Source organism: Perognathus longimembris, chromosome 10 (genome assembly GCF_023159225.1).
Source record: "Perognathus longimembris pacificus isolate PPM17 chromosome 10, ASM2315922v1, whole genome shotgun sequence".
NCBI lineage: Eukaryota > Metazoa > Chordata > Mammalia > Rodentia > Heteromyidae > Perognathus > Perognathus longimembris.
In genome coordinates, this window is record NC_063170.1 from 51,688,615 (window position 1) to 51,707,203 (window position 18,589).

General features: G+C 41.6%; 1 protein-coding gene and 1 pseudogene across 3 annotated transcripts in view; one reads left to right on the top strand and one right to left on the bottom strand.

Moving 5' to 3' along the window:
* Nucleotides 1–18,589, top strand: part of Ptprg (protein tyrosine phosphatase receptor type G) — a 670,876-nt gene that overhangs the window by 390,835 nt on the left and 261,452 nt on the right. The gene's annotated exons all lie outside the window — the stretch shown is intronic.
* On the bottom strand, nucleotides 13,941–14,116 carry LOC125358906 (annotated as a pseudogene).

Consider the following 18,589-nt stretch of genomic DNA (forward strand, 5'->3'; position numbering starts at 1 on the left):
ATGTTTTAATCAAAGGAGCCAAAAGGCCAAGGAATGTTTGCAACTCCTGCTATATTTCATAATCTCTTTTAAGGTATTACTGATTTGATAATCAGATGATTGCTTAACAGGCCTTCCAGAAGGAAGAGACCCTATGGGCCTCTGATTTGTTAACATTTCATCTTTAGCCTGTGTATGAACCTTCTCCTTGAAGCTTAGGTGAAGAATTCCTATGCTAAGAAAATAGTTGTGTCTCTCTTTGTTGATAGATGCTGTTGAGGATGTGGGGAAACAAATACTGTGTGATCCCAAATGTGTGAGGCTTTTATCCCAGGATAGCCGATTAGAGGTTCATCAGCTGGTGTCCCTTCAAGTCAGGTCCATTCTAACCCTGTTTAGACAAGGAGAGAATCCGGGCCTCACAGGTTAAGGTGAATAGCTCCATTCACAACGGTGCTCCTACTTCCTTGTCAGCCAGCACTCCATGCCCCTGCTTGTTCTGAACTAACACTTACAACTTAAGGTTTCCATGATCACATCTTGCCATTATTCGTTAGAGTGGCTTGCTGAAATCTGGGAAACAATTGCTATGTTTTGGTTTATTAATAAAGTATATTCTCCAGGGTGCAGATAAACAAGTGCATCAAGTGATACACTGCGGTGAGGGTGAGGTCTCGAAGGGCTCCCCAGCATAGGAGCTCATGGCCTTATGAAGTTAGAGTGATTAATTAAGCATCTTGGTACATGATGACTGCTTGTTCATCTTCAGGCCTCCATGTGTCCAGTTTTCCAGCTGCTCTAAAACTCCCAGCTCCTGTGCTTTGGGAATTTTATGGAGACTTGAATTTTGCATACCTTTGTAGAAGTGTGATGGGACGAAAGATGATTATTCCTAGCTCGAGTAGGAAAATTGAGAAAGTCTTGATTCTTCACATTCTTTTTGGCCTCTCTTCTATGCCATTCTTCCTCCTTCTTCTAAAATGGCAGCTTATTATATATTTTCCAACATGACAGGTCCAAGATTTGGATCTCTTTGGGCTTAAAATCTGTACCTGGCACTTGGTAGTCAAACTTGGTGTTACTTGAATCACACCCCAGGTGTTTTGTGTTTATTTTGGTTGTAAGATAAGATCTTTTGCTTTGGCTGTGATCATCGTTGGACTGCTGTTGTACTAGTACCACTTCTCTAGTAGCTGGGATTACAGGTGTGCACCACCACAGCAAGCCAAATAATTTTTTTTCTCTCTTCCTTTCTTTTCCTTTCCTTTCCTCTTCCCTCCTCTCCTTTCCTTTTTTCCCTTCCTCCCTTCCCTCTTTCCTTCCTTCCTCTCTTCCTCACTTTCTTCACTCCTCCCTCCCCTCTCTTTTCCCTCCCCTTCCAAGCTGTATTTATTGGGATGGCTTCCTCACTCACCTTAATTCATAATACTTGGTAGTGCTGCTTCCTCCTGAAGGAGCATCCCTTTGTAATCCTAGCTTTCTATGATGTTCTCTGTCATCTGACAGTGAAGCAGCGAATACACAAAAATACCACATTTTTGGCTAATGACAGTGGTGAGTTCATCGCGTCCTGGACATTTCACATCCGTGAAGTAGGAACTGAGCCTCTACACCAGGTGCTTCTCGTCATGTTTGCTCTTTTTCTCTTCTGGAAAGGACTGAAGGACATCCTTTTCCAGAGCATGTTCTCTGAGAAGGCCATCACCATTGGAAAGCCAAGGCATTTGTCTAAGGGTCGTTAAGACAAAAGGGCAGGGGAATGGTAGTATGACTTACCTTGTACAAGAGGGATTCTAGTTTCTGAAGTATGCCTTGGAGAAGGAGACAGGATCTAGGAGGTATGAAAGACAATCAGACCATACATGACATAGTGTCACATGCTTACACTGACATAGCACTGTTCCTGGTGAAATCAGAGTTGCCTACTCGAAGAAAATGCTGCTTTTCCTTTTTTCCACTGGGCTAACAAATTCTCAATGGCCCATATTCTCCCTGTTCTAGGACTCAGGAACTTCCTGTTCTCGTCACACTAATTATATGTCTCCAGAGTAGGATTTCTGCTTAATGGGCACCCCCTTGGCCCTGTGAATGGAATGACTCATTTCTTAGAAGTCTGACTTTATTCATACTTGGAAAACTTAGTTCCTAGAAGCAAAATTCCAGCATGTTGCTAAATAAAATTCCCTTCTGTCTTGTGGACAGGCTCCCCTGGGTAGCAGAAATAGAAGGAGTAGTTTGTCTCTAGCCAGCTTTGCTCTGAAGCCTCTTTGTCCTAGAATTGGGTTACCATTTGTTCAGTTAATGATCTGGACAAAAGGCCTGTGCTTAAAAGTTTGAAAACTTTGTCTTGTGGTTACTCTGGAAGAGAAGATCTTTAGAGCAAGGAACTGAAAACATCAGCATCATTTGTAATCATTTCATCCCATGCCAACTTGTCTCCTCCTTACAGTTGAATGTAAAAAAAAAATCCCCATGGTTTTGAGACCTTATGACTTACAAAGTATATTTTGGTTTTCTGTTACTTAATGAGAGCCATGGAATTCAGCTCTGGCAGCTTCTGTGCCCAGACTTACTGCTTGACTAAGTTCCTTGCATTTTTTTTCCCCCTTATAAGTAGTCAGATGGCAAGCCTGCCTATATTAATTGAGTTTATCATTGAAGCTTGTCTGGTTCATAACTTGCTTCCTGAAAATGTGATAAACATGTTAAAGTACTGAGTGCTATATTGGGAGGAACTTGAATTGCAGAGATTAAAGGTAACTGTATCCAATTCAATGTTAAAATATACACAGGGGGCTGGGGATATAGCCTAGTGGCAAGAGTGCCTGCCTCGGATACACGAGGCCCTAGGTTCGATTCCCCAGCACCACATATACAGAAAACGGCCAGAAGCGGCGCTGTGGCTCAAGTGGCAGAGTGCTAGCCTTGAGCGGGAAGAAGCCAGGGACAGTGCTCAGGCCCTGAGTCCAAGGCCCAGGACTGGCCAAAAAAAAAAATATATACACAGGAAAGTTGCTCAATTTTGTTCCTAACCTGTCTGTGATATTTTCTGTGAAGTTTTGTTCATTGAGCTCTTCATTAACATTCATTCTCTTCATAAAGTTTGGTTGTTTTCTGTGTGAGTGCATGTGTGTGCCACTTCTGGGGCTTCAATTGGGGGCCTTAGGAACTATTTCCGAGCTTTTTGGCTCAAGGCTAATACTCTTACCACTATTTCTGGCTTTTTCTTTTCTTTTTTTAACCAGTCCTGGGGCTTGAACTCAGGGCCTAAGCACTGTCCCTGGCTTCTTTTTGCTCAAGGCTAGCACTCTACCACTTGAGCCACAGCGCCACTTCTGGCTTTTTCTCTATATGTGGTGCTGAGGAATCAAACCCAGGGCTTCATATATGTGAGGTAAGCACTCTACCACTACGCCATATTCCCAGCCCCCCATCCCACCTCCTTTCTGGCTCTTTTAATGGTTCATTGGAAATAAAATTCTCATGGATTTCCCTTTGTGGAGCTGGCTTGGAAACATGATTCTCAGATCTCAACCTCCTGAGTAGCTAGGATTGCAGGTGAGCACACAGGCACTGGAAAGTATTTATGCCATTTAAACATCTCAGTGTCAGTTTACCTGCCTGTCTGTCTGTCTGCCTGTGTGTCACTATTTTCCAAGAAACTAGAACGAAAGCAAGACATTTTTCTGAGTATTATGGAAGAATTAACTTACACTGGTGACATTTCATTCTGTATGTATTATATGTGAGAACCAGCAAGTCTTTATTGATGGCTACCCTAGGACTGGTAGAATATGGCAGCATTTCTCTGTTGGGGGCAAAGTTCTTTTCGCTGCCATTCTGGGTACAAGACATGAAGAAATACCTAGAGAGATTCTGGTCCTCATCCTTTTGGGCAGGGCCTTGCCCCTGGCTTCCTATGAGCTAGCTACCTAGCATGCTGCTGATCAATTCGCTGCCTAGACCAACCTGACTCCAAGGATGTCACTCATGGGACAGTTAGTTGCAAGATGCCGGAGTAGAGACAGCAGTGTTGAGTGCAATGGAGCCTTTTTCACTGGAGCATCATTTTAAACAAATTTGAACACTGAGGACTTGGTTCTTGACAAATCGCTGCGGCCTCTAGTGTATTTTTTTTTTTTTCTGTGAGCAAGTGTACCTTGCTTTCTGTGTAATAGCAGTGCTGGTCTGCTTCTTTAGGCCCTACTTGAGAAATAGTCACAACCCTGGGAGTTCTGGCAGACGCGCCCCCCCCCCCCCCCCCATCGCTGAATTCTAAACATGTTGCCCTGCAAAACCCTGGGTTCATTCCCTGAGGACAAATTGCAACAAACACACCTTTGTAAGATTGACTGCTTCCCAGGAATTCTTTGAGGTCATCCAGAAATTAGATCTCTCCGCATTTGCCTGGCTGTAATCCTAGATTCGGTTGAATAGTTCCTACATTTAAAAACATCCAGTCTAGAAGTTAACCAAGAAGTCCTTGTCAAAACAAAATCCAAGCTCCTCAATAGTCAGCATTCTTAGCAGCTTGAGTTAGGAAAGAGGCATTTGCAACGGGCTGCTTGAGTGACTAGACTCCATGTTTGACCTTGAAATACTCTCTATTTGTGCGGCTAGCTAGATTTGTTTGTTGGTTGGTAGCAGTACTGGAATTTGTTACCACATCCTATGGAGATGGGATCACTGTCAGATACCACCATACTGAGTTTGTTGAGATGGGCACCTCTAAGCTTTTGTATGGCCTAGTTTTGAATTGTAGTCCTTTCTGCCTCTGCCTTTAAGTAGGTGGTATTGAAGATACATACCACCAAACATGGCCCTGAACTTTCTGTGATCTTTTCCATCACAGTTTTATCTGACAGCTTCTCCCCTATCCTAATCTTACTTTTTCACAGTCACCCCATGTTCTCCGGTTGGTGAGCTAAATAAAGGTTTGTATAAGCACTAATAGGAATTGAATCCTGCCTCGTTTCCACTAGTAACTGAAATTGGAGTTAATTCAAGAGCAACCTCCTGATGAAACCTCTGAGAGCTCCATTAAAGTAGAGGTTCATTGCTTGCTTGTTGTCTGAGGTAATTAAAATCGTATTTATTACAATAAGAGATTGCAGGAGTTGTTGATTCAGACTTATTGGTGCTTTATGAGTTGAAGTCTTCAATAAGTTTAAATGATCCAAATTGATTGTCTGTGCCCTTTCCAGGGAAACTCACAGCTGGTTCATTTCAGCTCTGTTTAGACCATCTTACAAAGTGCACAGAGGAAAAGACATTTTTTTAAAATTTGTACCACGTACACGTTGCCATATGCTACAGGTCTAAAATCCCTTGTCTACAACCCTGCATTCCAGATGTTTGAACTTTCAGTCTTCTTCAGAAAAGCATTATTCCAGAGGAAGAGGGTGATAAGAGTGATTATGATACATATATGTATATATATATTATATACAATGTATATATAATAGTCTGTTTCATATATATGAATATGCTATAAATATATAATACACCATCTTTATATATGAATATATATTAAAATTTATATGAAAATTGCATAGTGAGACCTTCTAAATATATATATGAATATATATGAAAATAGCATTGTGAGACCTACTAAAAACTGCTCAGAAAGCAAGGCAAGAAGAAAAAGCCTTAAGAAAATAACAGACTGGGTAAATTAGATCAAAGAATATTATATGCATGTGTGTAGATGTCACAATGTAGCACCTTTGTACAATTTACACTAATACTTTTTTAAATGAAGGCATTATAAAGCTTGTCATCTACTTTGCAGGTGATAGGGTTTTTTCTACATATCTCTTTCAAAGCATGATTTCTGAAACAAGCAGGTGAATATTAAGTAGAAACACCAGAAGTTTAAGCTATATCCTTTCATATCAGTCTCCACCATCCAGTAAGATTTTACCCCAAACTTATAAATTAACAGGATAGTTATTAATCGTATTCTGTCCGATGTCTAAGACTGTTGTGTGGGTCTCAGGTTCTTTGTGTGGCTCTATTCCTGTATGTTTAAAAGAGCACAGCGTGTAGCTATCAGCTACTATCTAGGTCTATCTGTGTCTCCAGATGTGTCCAGGTCCTTCTCTTTCCTCCTGGCTTCTCTGTTGTGATCCTGTATAGCATTCTTCATGAAGGCGAAGGAGGAACCAGTGTAGGGGAGAAAGTTTCTGACTTCATTTCATGGCTTCTTCCCTCTTCTATGTTGTTGGGCCCTGGCCTGTAGCTGTCTCTGCTCTCCGTAGCCCTTGGCTACGTTGGCTACGTTGTCTGTTCAGACCCTGCCTTTCCATGCTGAGCGAGACAAGCAATGTGCCTTTCTGTTGGTGAAATGGATCTTGGTTCAGTCACACGGTGACTGCACAGTATCTTGCCATCATCGTGTGGTTCTAGCTCAGAGGATCTCATTCCTGCCAGGCTGCTACAGAACTCAGAGGTGGGCCCACACATCTGTACACCAAGGCCCATGATATTCAGTGGCCTTCCTAGCAGGTGGATCTAAAGAATGGGCTTGATGGGAGGTTCATTCTTTTCAGAATTCTTTTGGAAACAAGTTTTCACATGATGTATTTTCTGGAAGATTTATGATATTCATGGGCATATTAAGGGCTTTGGAGAGGTCTGGCACTAAAGAACTCTGTTGGTGGGTGTGGTAGCTCACATCTATAATCCTTGATACTTTAGAGGCAGAATTAGGAAGATTGAGTATCTAGGTCAGCCAGGTGGGAGCGAGGCGGCCTGGAGGTAGCCAGACCTTATCTCAAAACACAAGGCTGATATGATGGCACTTGCCTGTTCCCAACTGCTTGGGAGGTAGATGTGAGAGGGAGGCAGCTGGTGGCCAATATTGAATAAAAGTGAGAGGCCTTATCTAAAGAATCAACTCAAAAGGCAAACAACAGCGATGCCCAGATGGTAGAGCCCAGCCTAGAAAGCAGTTCAATTTCCAGTAACCACTCCCCCCTTCCTCCTAAACCTTCTTCTTTTTGGCTTTATTTAGCACAGTTTTCCCCCAAAACTTACATGGGTTCTGTCCCTCTCCTTTTTTTTCCCCTTGGAACGTGGAACTTTTTCCCACTTTTGGAAAATGTGGGTTCCCAAAGAGCCCAGGTCTCCTTCAGTCCGTAATTCTCAGAAAAATGGGGGGATGGAGTATGTTGTCGGATCACCTTAAGAGCTGAAATCTCATTTGTTGAAATAAGTAATCGTTCAGAGCTGTGAGTTTGATACACTGTTTGGTTTGTCTTTAGAGAGACCTGCCTCTTGAAGCGGGCTAAAACATTTCTCTTAAAGATCGGGCATGGCATACCTTTTTCTTTCCCAACCAGTGTACCCTCTGTTTTATTTTGATTTTTTTTGTCCATTGTTCGGCTTCAGCTCGGGGCCTAAGTGTTGTCATTGAGCACCTTTGCTCAACGCAAAGCATTCTATCACTTTGATATCCACATCGCCACTTCTGGTTTTCTGGAGGTACATTGGAGGTAAGATAAGAGTCTCATGGACTTTCCTGACTGGGCTGTCTCTGAACCCAGATCCTCAGATCTCAGTCTCCTGAGTTGTTGGGATTATAGGCGTGAGCCACTAGCACCCAGCACCTCAAGTGATTTCACATCCTCTGAAACAGGCTTTCTTCACAGATTTTTACCCGTGGAGCTTCAGACAGGCCCTGCTTTCCTGAGTCATCTCTTCACGAAATGCTTGGAACTGTTAGAGAGCACGTTCTATGCTTCCCTTGTGTCTGCCATCCTGTGGTGTAGACAGTTACGGTTAACTCCGAAGTGACTCCTTCTAATGGCAAGGGGATTGCTTGAAATTTAGTGACTCTGTTGAAATGAGGATTCCATTTTACCGTGGTGTTTCATCCTTTCTTAGTAAAATATTTAATTTCCATCTGGCTGAGCTTTCATATGTACATCCTGTGTTAATTGAGAGGAGCGTTTGAGGAGGTCTGGGTACTTAAGAGGATGCTCTGTGGAGAAGTTAATGCCTGGCTGTACAAAGCCAGAGAGCAGATTTTGCAAGGGGAAAAAGCAGCCTTGTCCCTGGTGTGATGTCTGACAGTCCTCATCACAGTCATCTTTAGATGTGAACTTGGCTCAGGGCTGTTTGATGGTATGTCACCGACATGTGGCGTGCTGATCGCTGATTGACTCGTACTGAGAGTTACAGCTAAGGAGAGACGATGCTCTCTGAATATCAAACATGGTTAAATTGGAGTGATTCTCAAAGTAGAAACTTAGTGAACTGTAGATCGTCAAGTAATCAATGAGAAAAAGGAAAGTTAGGGGTGAAGTTATGGGGTTTGTGAAACAGCCATCACATTGCAATGTGCACCGACCCATGGGTGAGCATTTCCCAGATGTTTCCTCATTGAAGCCTCACAGCAACCTCGTGGGAGAGTGGCTCTCACCACACCCACCTTCAAGATGGAGTGGTTGAGCTCCTGTGGTTATAAGAAGAATGCTAGGGAAATTGGATATTACTATTCTTGAAACTATTCTTTCACAGCCCTCACCTAAACTATCATTTTTTAAAATGTATTTTATTTATTAACTATTTTTCTTGCCATTGCTTGTGGAAATACTGATGTGGTACAAGTTATGTTACCATTTTATTTTTGTTTTTTTTTGCCAGTCCTGGGGCTTGAACTCAGAGCCTGGGCACTGTCCCTGGCTTCTTTCTGCTTAAGGCTAGCACTATGCCACTTGAGCCACAGCTCCACTTCTGGCTTTTTCTATATATGTGGTGCTGAGGAATTTAACCCCGGGCTTCATGTGTGCGAGGCAAGTACTCTACCGGTAGGCCATATTCCCAGCCCGCGATGTTACAACTTTAATTGCTGCTTTCAAAGGTGCTTCTAACCATCATGACTTGGCTGAATCAGAAACAAAAAGAAGGGATGAAGGGGACAGGAAGTCCTCTGAGATGTTTGTGTAGAAATATCTGTGGTGGTGGTGGTGGTTCTGGTTCTGGTTCTGGTCCTGGTCCTGAGGCATAAGGCCTGGGTGCTATCTTTGACTTTTGGCTTAAGGCTAGCACTATCACTTGAACCACAGCTCTACTCCTCACTGTTTTTTTTAGAAGTGGTTAGTACTAGATAAGAGTCTCAAGGACTTTTCTTGCTTTGAATTGTCACCCTTAGATCTCAGCCTCCTAAGGAGCTAGGATTACAGGCATGAGACAGTAGAAACAAATCGAAAATAGTAGTTTTAAACTGGATTGACCACTGTGGTTTAATCTGAAAACAAATATAATGACATCCATACATTGTCCATCTTTAGAAAGAAGGTGAAAGGAAGCCAGGCAGTGGTGGTTCTTGTCTGGGTACTCCAGAGGCTTCAGATCTGTAGGATCACAGTTTGAAGCCAAGCTGGGTAAAAAAGTCCTCATGACTCCATTTTCAAAATAATCAGCTAGAAGCTAGGCTGGAGGTGTGATGCAAGTGGTAGAGCACCAGCCAAGCAGGTTGAGCAAGCATGAAGCTCTAAGCTCAAGAAGGGGAGGGAGGGTTAGCTTCACTAAATGAATTGACTATAGCTGCTCTTGCCACACAGAGCCAATACAGATAGCTATGGAAGATGTTGGCTATGTTGATATGCTTCATCCTAATCATCATTTTTCTCTGTCTCTAAATATCATATTATATACATGATATTTAAGATATATACATAGTTACAATAATTCAGTTTGGTGTTAGGATGTGGCTTTCCTTGTGCAAAGAGTTTATCTCCTATGTCATAGGGTTTTTCCTTTATGAGCTTTCTGCCTTCTCCCCTTATTTTTTTTTTTCTCCTTCCCATTTATTCCCAGAGCTTTGAGCACTATTCTTCTCAGAATCCATTTCCAAGCTGAAAAAACCTCAAATAAAGCTGGCTAGGGAGATCTTTGTACACTGGAGGTAGGCACCTCATGCAGCCAGATCAGATGTATTGTAATTCAGGTTAAGAGGATTTATGGGACAGTGGCTCTACACCTCCACCCACCCTGCCTTTTTATTTTGTCCTGTCAAAAGTTGAGCAGAAAGGTTTCAAGCCATCTTAAATCTAAAGCCTTTCCAACTTCTTTACTGCTACTGCCACTCAGAAGGGACAGTCAGAAAGATTTACAAAGAATAGAAAGAAGCTAAGTTGGAAGGAAAGTTTATTTCATCTCACCACTTTAAATCCCTGACACAGAAATTCATGGTAGCCCCCCTGAATGGAATAGAAAGGAAATTTCGGAGCCTTCCTGCTTCAGATTGTCTGCCTGGCAGTGTTTGGAGCACAGATTGTGTTTGGATGCATTTATTGGGATATGCAGACACCAGCTGGACAAATTCAACCCAAACCCTATCTTATGTAAAAATAGACATTTCATCTCGTGCATGTTTGAAGATACCTTAAAAGATGTGACTTGAAATCTCAGGTTCGTGCCTGTAAGCTAGGGATGGTGAAGAGTAAATCCTAGCCCTTTCCACACAGAATGCCGCTTTAACTCGAGTCTTCCTGTGAAAGCCTTTAGTGCATTGGTTCTGTACAGCAGGAGCTGCTCTCAGCTTATGCCTCTGTACTCATTAGTCTGTGAGCAGGAAGTGACTTCCCTCTTGGTTTCCTTCCATTTCTCATACTTCCTCTTGAGTTTGCATCTTCCTCTGACTCTGTCTCTTCATTCCTCTTAAAGAAGGCAAGTGTATGCTGGAATATCACACTGTCCGCAACCATCCCCACAGAATAATATGGTCTCCTGGATATTTTCTGGATTCTCTAAATGCACTGTATAAAAAGTGAGCCATGGTCAGTCAGTCAGATACATGTAGGAAATGCTATAAGGGGAATGTCTCTCTCTTAATAGCTTGGTAATGGGCAACTATAGTTGACTTTTGCAATATTCCATGGAAGAAACTTGCACGGTTTTCATTTTAGGGAGAATTTCCCCTGAATCAACTTGACTATGGGACACTTGGTTTGCATATTTTGTGAGGATAAAGATGAGAGCACCCTGGGAACGGGCTGCCCCAAGGAGTCTCATGGCCCTCATTCCCACGCCATGCTGCCGTGTGCATTACGCCCTTTGCCTCTTCTCTGGTGTCAGCGTGCACTGTGGTATTTGTTCACTCCTCAGGTCAGCAGTCTTCTCTTGTGTGGGATGTGGGACAACCTGCTCCCAGGTGGCTGTGACTTCAGCCTGTGCTGAGGTCCTGAGGCAGGGGTGTGCCTGCAAGATTGGTGTCCCAGAAAGTGAATAGGGGCAACGATGGGTGACCTCATCAAGGTGTGAGGTGTGGTGCACCTACGGAAGCTCTGAGCTTTCACTTCAGGCAAGGTGAGACACCAGGGAAATGTTTTCAGTAGAATAGCACAGTGGCTGCCTTGTCTTTTAGAAGGGTCCCTCTCACCCAACTTGAGAACGGCAATCGTCTATGGCTGCTGAGAGCCAAGTGAGAAGATAAGGCTACACTTCAGGAAAGAGATGAAGGCTCTTGGGCAGGGATGGTTGTTGGAAGGAGAGACCTAGTTGTAAACATCTTTTTTTTTTCCCCCTTTCGTAGCAGTATTCAGTTTTGCCTCAAGGTCCCCTTATCTTTTTAGCTCCTGACTGTCACTCTACCACTTGAGCCAAACCTCTAATCTGGCTTTTTGCTGGTTAATTGGTAGAGTTTTCTTGGGTTTGACCTGGACTGGCTTTAACCTGTGATCTTCAGATCTCAGCCTCCTGATTAGCTAGGATTACAGGGAGAGCCACCAGTGCTCTACTCTGATAGTTTTGAGTCTAGAACGAGCTCCCCCAAGCGAGATGGGACAGCAGTACTACCTCAGGAGACATAGGCTGTGTTCCTTGGCTAAAAAGAAAGACAATTTCAGGACAGAAGTATGGAGATAACCAACCAGTCTGGAGTAAGCTGCAGTTTTGATTGGTCTTACTTTCTTTTTTTGGCTAGGTTATGTATCTGTTTTTATTTTAGAATATGTGCTATGTATTTGACCACAGAGAAGTGACTATTAAACCTAGTATGTGTGTATGTATGTGCATGTGTGTGGGGGGTGCGTGTGTGTGGGTATATATATATATACATGTATACACACACATATATACATATAAATATATACATACATATATTTTTTTCAATTGTTCACAGGGTAATTTGAACAAGCCAGGGCATATTCTAGGATATCATTTACTACAGGCAGTGTTATACTTTGACCTAGAATTTTCAGCATCTTGATGGTGTGAAAGGCAAAGGCATTCATTGGAAACAGACTGCAGATTTGGATTTGGGTCTTTTTGAAGCCTAGTGATATACAGCATGATTTTGTGTCAGTCTTCAACTCTTTTCTTTTCTAGTAGATCTTTGCTGGTTCAAGCCATCTTCCTCTCATATAACAATTATTGCTACTTAACAATTCTTATTTAAAAGGGCTCTGGCCCTCAATCTGTTCTTGAACAGTAACAAAACTTTTTTTTTTCATTTTTATTTTTATTTTTTTCAAATTTTTATTATCTAACTGATGTACAGAAAGGTTACAGTTTCATACGTTAGGCACTGGATACATTTCTTGTACAGTTTGTTACCTTGTCCCTCATACCCCTCTCCCTCCTCCCCCTTCACCCCCCCCCCCCGCCCCGCACGGAGGTGTTCAGTTCATTTACACCAAACAGTTTTGCAAGTATTGCTTTTGTAGTTGTTTGTCTTTTTTTACCCTGCCTCTCAAATTTGGTATTCCCTTTCAATTTCCTGCTTCCAATACCAGTATACACGGTTTCCAATATACTCAGATAAGATTACAGAGATAGTGTAGGTACAACCACAGGAAGGTGATACAAGAACATCATCAATAATAGAAGCTACAGATACACATAGGACGTTGAAAGTAGTTACAACTGTGATATAACAAATGTCTCCATAACATGGAGTTCATTTCACTTAGCATCATCTTATGTGTTCATAAGGGTATAGCTATTGGGCCTTGTGATGCTCTGCTATGACTTGCCTAAACCTGTACTAATTATTCCCAATAAGGGAGACCATAGATATAGTCCATGTTTCTTTGGGTCTGGCTCACTTTACTTAGTATAATTTTTTCCAAGTCCTTCCATTTCCTTACAAATGGGACAATGTCATTCTTTCTGATAGAGGCATAAAATTCCATTGTATATATGTACCACATTTTCCTGATCCATTCGTCTACTGAGGGGCATCTGGGCTGGTTCCAGATTCTCGCTATGACAAATTGTGCTGCAATAAACATTGTTATGCTGGTGGCATTACTGTGATTTTGTTTGTGGTCTTTTGGATAGATACCCAAAAGTGGGGCTGCTGGGTCATAGGGGAGTTCTATATTTAGCCTTCTGAGGAATCTTCATACTGCTTGCCAGAGTGGCTGAACCAGTTTACATTCCCACCAACAATGAAGTAGGGTTCCCTTTTGGCCACATCCCCTCCAACAATTGTTATTGTTAGTTTTCTTGATATATGACATTCTTACTGGGGTGAGATGGAATCTCAATGTTGTTTTGATTTGCATTTCTTTTATGGCCAGTGATGTAGAGCATTTTTTCATATGTCTCTTGGCCATTCTCATTTCCTCATCAGAGAAGTCTCTTTGTAAGTCTTTAGCCCACTTGATGAGGGGGCTATTGGTTCTTTGCGGTTTTGTTTTGGAAAAAGGCAATTTTTTTAGTTCTGCATATATTTTAGAGATGAGGCTTTCGTCTGTTGAATGTCCAGTAAAGATCTTCTCCCAGTCTGTGGGCTTTCTGTTTATCTTGCGAGCTATGTCCTTTGCTGTGCAGAAGCTCTGCGGTTTGATGCAGTCCCATTTGTCCAACCTTTCTTTGATTTGTAGCCTTTCTGGGTCTTTGTTAAAGAAGTTCCGTCCTGCGCCAAGGAGCCCAAGTGTTTCTCCTACTCCTTCCTTTAGTGTTTTCAGGGTGCCTGTTTAGTAACAAAACTTTTATTTTGTATTTTATTTTATTTCCACCAAAGCTTCGATATCAAGTTGATTCATGGAGTGAGTAGAGAAAGCTCCACTCCCACTCCCAAAAATCAGTTTAATGTATTGTCCTCGGGTAGAGGACATATCAGATATTAAACTCATAAAGACAGATACTACACTTGATCTTACCCAAAAGGCAGAGAAGCAATAACAAAGCTTTCTTTTAAACACTTGAGTGGAATTGCAACTTTTCTTTGCTAAAAATCTTCTGGTAATTTCTAGTTTGGATAAATGGGAAGACGTTAACCTTACCTCTAAGGTTGAATACTTCCTCCAATTCCTCCCCCCCTCCCATCCTAAATGTCTCTCTGTCCTATCTATTCTCTCCCTGGTTATACTTTCTCATGGCTCCTTCCTGTCCTGATCTTACCAATTACAACATCGTATGTTCTCCCCTCTCTCAACTCACTTTCTTTCCCATTTCCACTTTTCCCAGTTACTTATTGATTTGTGTACTTGTTTATTAACTCCCTTCCCTTTTACAAGCAGCACTCCTTCTCACTGTGACTGCATGTAAACTTTTGGAAGAGAGAGATCTGTCTGTTTTTCACTGAGTCTCCAGTGTTGATGGTTGTAATCCCATAGCAGGATAAGGAGTAATAAATATCTGCTGAGAATGTCTCTTATGTGCATAGTTGTTTTTAAAGAGGCTGATTCTTGAAAATGGAAACTTTTGAACTCATTCAGAACTCATTCATTAAAAAGATGTTTAAAGAAAGCAGAGCACTCGGGCTGGGGATATGGCCTAGTGGCAAGAGTGCTTGCCTCTTATACAGGAAGCCCTGGGTTCAATTCCCCAGCACCACATATACAGAAAACGGCCAGAAGCGGCGCTGTGGCTCAAGTGGCAGAGTGCTAACCTTGAGTAAAAAGAAGCCAGGGACAGTGCTCAGGCCCTGAGTCCAAGTCCCAGGACTTGCCAAAAAAGAGGAGAAGGAGGAGGAGGAGGAGGAGGCAGAGTGCTGGTAGCACATGCCTATCATCCTAGCTACTCTACTCAAGAGGTTGAGATCTGAGGATTGAAGTTCAAAGCTAGCCCAGGGAGCACAGTCCTTGGGACTCTCATCTCCATTTAATCAACAGAAAACCAGAAGTGGCACTGTGGCTCAAGCACTAGCCTTGAGCAGAATTGCTCAGAGACAGCACCCAGGCCTCATGAGTGACAAAAAGAAATTTTTTTTTTTAATTTGAAAAGATGTTTAAAGAAACAAATCCTTCCCTTAAAAACCGCTCTTTTAAAGGATGCAAGGCCCAAATAAATTAGTTACTTCCAAATAACCACATTTATCCTCCACGAGCAAGGCAGGGAGTTAGTTGTGCAGCTCTGAAAATGCTCTTTTGAAGGTCCATTCTTCCAGAGTGTGGCTCTTACATTAACAACCATTACATCTACATATCAAGACAGATTGTTCTAATTAGTCAGTGAGGTCCAGGGTTTTGAGAGTTGTTAATATGTACATGAGCAATTACTGCTGCAGAGTTCGCCAGAGTGCCGCTGGGAATTTTAGATTAAGATTATTGGTTTCATTCATGAGTGAAGGCAGAAAGCTTTCCCTGGAAGGTGTTCTGTCTAGCACCCACACATGAAGGCTCCTTTCTTTCCACCCCTAGGCAGTCCCTATCAGTGTACATACACACACACACACACACACACACACACACACACACACACACACACAGTGAACAAGATAAGCAAGCCCCTGACCTTATGCAACCTGAGTGACCAGCAGAATGAATCTTAACCAGAATTGATAGGGAAAGGAAGCAGTATTTTTTGTTTACTCTGCTAGGAACAAATTTATCTCCTTTTATTTTCCTAGTATTGGAAAGTGAACATAAAAAATAGAGACATTCTATGGACTGCATTTTTGCATGTTCAAATAAGACATCTTATATCTTCCATGTTAACATCATACCTCTGCACTCTGCTCAGATTGTCTCTGTTTCCAGAGTTTGCTGGAATCCCGTGATAGAAGCTGGGATTGGAGTTGGATAATTGGTGGTTCATAGACTCTGGGAGATGATACCCCTCTCTGTCCAATTCTTCCCCCTTGTCTCTTGGAATAATTTGAAGTCTCCAACCTAATCTCAAAAGTACCTGGTAGTCCACCATCTGAATTGGGTATTTGTGTTTATTCAAAGTCTCATCCAAGGGAAGGGCAAACTCTGTAAGGATTGTGCCTCATCTTGTGGGTGAGGGTATGGATGCTGACGGGAAGCATTGGCCCATTAAGCACACATTAGTTTTGATGGTGGTAGGAAGTGAGCTTGCTTCTCTTCTCTAGGGGAAATGACTCAAACTGACAATGTGTACTGATAGACCATAATGATGTCCCTTGACATATTTGAAGGGATTCTCTTAAGAAGAAATCAACTTGGTTTTTGGTGCCCCATGAAACACAGGCACAGGCAGTATCATCAACAACACTAGGCACATCAGCATAGGCCAATAGCAAGCGCCAGCCACTGGCTCAGTTCCAACTATGTGGAGATGTACATCTACACAAAAGCAATGTCTAGTGGAAGAACAATTTCTGATCAATGGTACATCATAGTCATGGTAGTATAGCACAATATGTTGTATCCTAGAAAATTGCTAAGAGTAGGTTTTAACTCTGGTTTGCTTTGGTTTTGTTAGTGATGCTGGGGACCAAACTCAAGGCCTCACAAATACAAGGAAGTCCTTTTACTGCTGAGCTATATGCTCATGACTAAAGAAGGAGATTTCAAAATCTTCCCATCACAAAACAAAAAGATGAGTGAGGTGATGGGATACATTAATTAGTTTGACCTGGTCATTCCACACTGCATTCATAACCAGAGCGCCATGGTATAAAATCATAAGTATGTATGATTTTATTTGTCAGTTACAAATTAAAAGTCAAAAACAACTACTGTAAATGTAATGCTAGTTGTCTTTTCCAGAGATACTCCTATGGTGTATAGTAGGAGCTATCCACATACATTATCGTTAAACCATTTATTGAAAAATGTTCTTCCACTAAAGGATGGCAGTTAACATCTAATATCTCTTATTCTTTCCATTAAAAGGAACTGATGGTAAAGGGGTCATCATGAGTAAATTGTCTGCAGAGCCTAAGTAGACTTAATGGGAATTAGTTAAGAAGCTTGGTGGTCTGTGTAGAGCTGTCCTCAATTGATAATTGGATACGTTTCCAGTATGTGGCCAGGGAGACAATAAGTGTAGTGAGTATCATCATAAATATGTTCAGAATCTGCCTTATGATTTCAAATGTCTACCACATTCAGTAAACTTCCCAGCTCTTTTAAAATCAGATGGAATCATTTGTATCTTGTGTTGTACATATTTTCATAAAGCATTTTACTTTAACATCAAGGAAAGAAAGTAACAGTAATAATGCCATTGCCAGGATTCTATTTATTCTTCTAAGCAGCAACAAATAAAAAAGCCAGTAAATAAATGAATGGATTTTTATTTTGCACACTGCAAGTACTTCTAGTCTTTCAAATATCAAAGCATTATATGTGAATCATAACATAAATCAATGTGTGAGTTAAACTAAGTCTTTCTTGTGAAAATGTAATACTGCAGAAACACCAGCATGCTATATACATGTTTATAAGCTCATTTATACTTTCTCAGGTATGTATGTGGGCAGCACAGGCCCTGGTTAATTTCACCTGTTTTTCTTTTCCTTTTTCTGCCAGTCTGGGGCTTGAATGAATGGGTGCTGTCCCTAAGCATTTTGGCTCAAGGCTAGTGCTCTACCACTTGAGTCATAGCGCCATTTTTGGGTTTTTGGTTGTTTGTTGGAGATGAGTCTCTAGGATTTTCCTCCCTGGGCTGGCCTTGAACTATAGTCCTCCTATCTTAGCCTACTGAGTAGTTAGGATTTCAATCAGGTGTGAACCAAAGGCACTGGGTTTGTCCTCTCTTTGCTAAATTGATATCTACTCCTTTTGGGGGAATTAAATTTGTAATGTGTCTAAAGTCATAGAGTAAGTAATCACATTCCTCCTACTTCTCTCTCCATGGTGTGTATGTGGCAGAATTTATTTAAACCTATATTGTCAGTGGTGGTTGTGGATCTTCCCTTGGTCTATTACAAATTTCCCAGCTGTCATGTATGTGGCATAAACTCGGGCTCCTTTTAATCTCCAAGCTAATGTTCTTCCTGCCAAAGGTAATTTTTCTAACTGTACCTTCATGAACTGAGAGTGTTAGGGATACTTTAGATACTAAGAGGTACTTAATGTGATGTTTTATATAGCTTTGTGTGTGTATTTCTGAGTCAAGGTTTCGTGGGTACTGAGATTACAAACTCTTACCATCACACCTGGTGATATAGAAAAAATGTTAAACTGTCAGCAACAACAGTAATAATAATTACTCTAATTAACAGGTTGTACAATAAGAACTCCTAATTTCAGATTAAGAAACAGCTTAAGTGTGGGTGTAAAACTTTGTGCATATGTATGTCTTTTTTTTTTTTTTTACTGTTTTCATTTCTTTGCTTGATGGGCAATATCTTGTCCTCCAATTAGATTTGAACATTATTTTACATTTTTTAACTCCCCACTAACCTTTAAAGATAAAGTGTCTGGAGAAAGAGGAACAGATTCTGCCCCCCCCCCCCCCC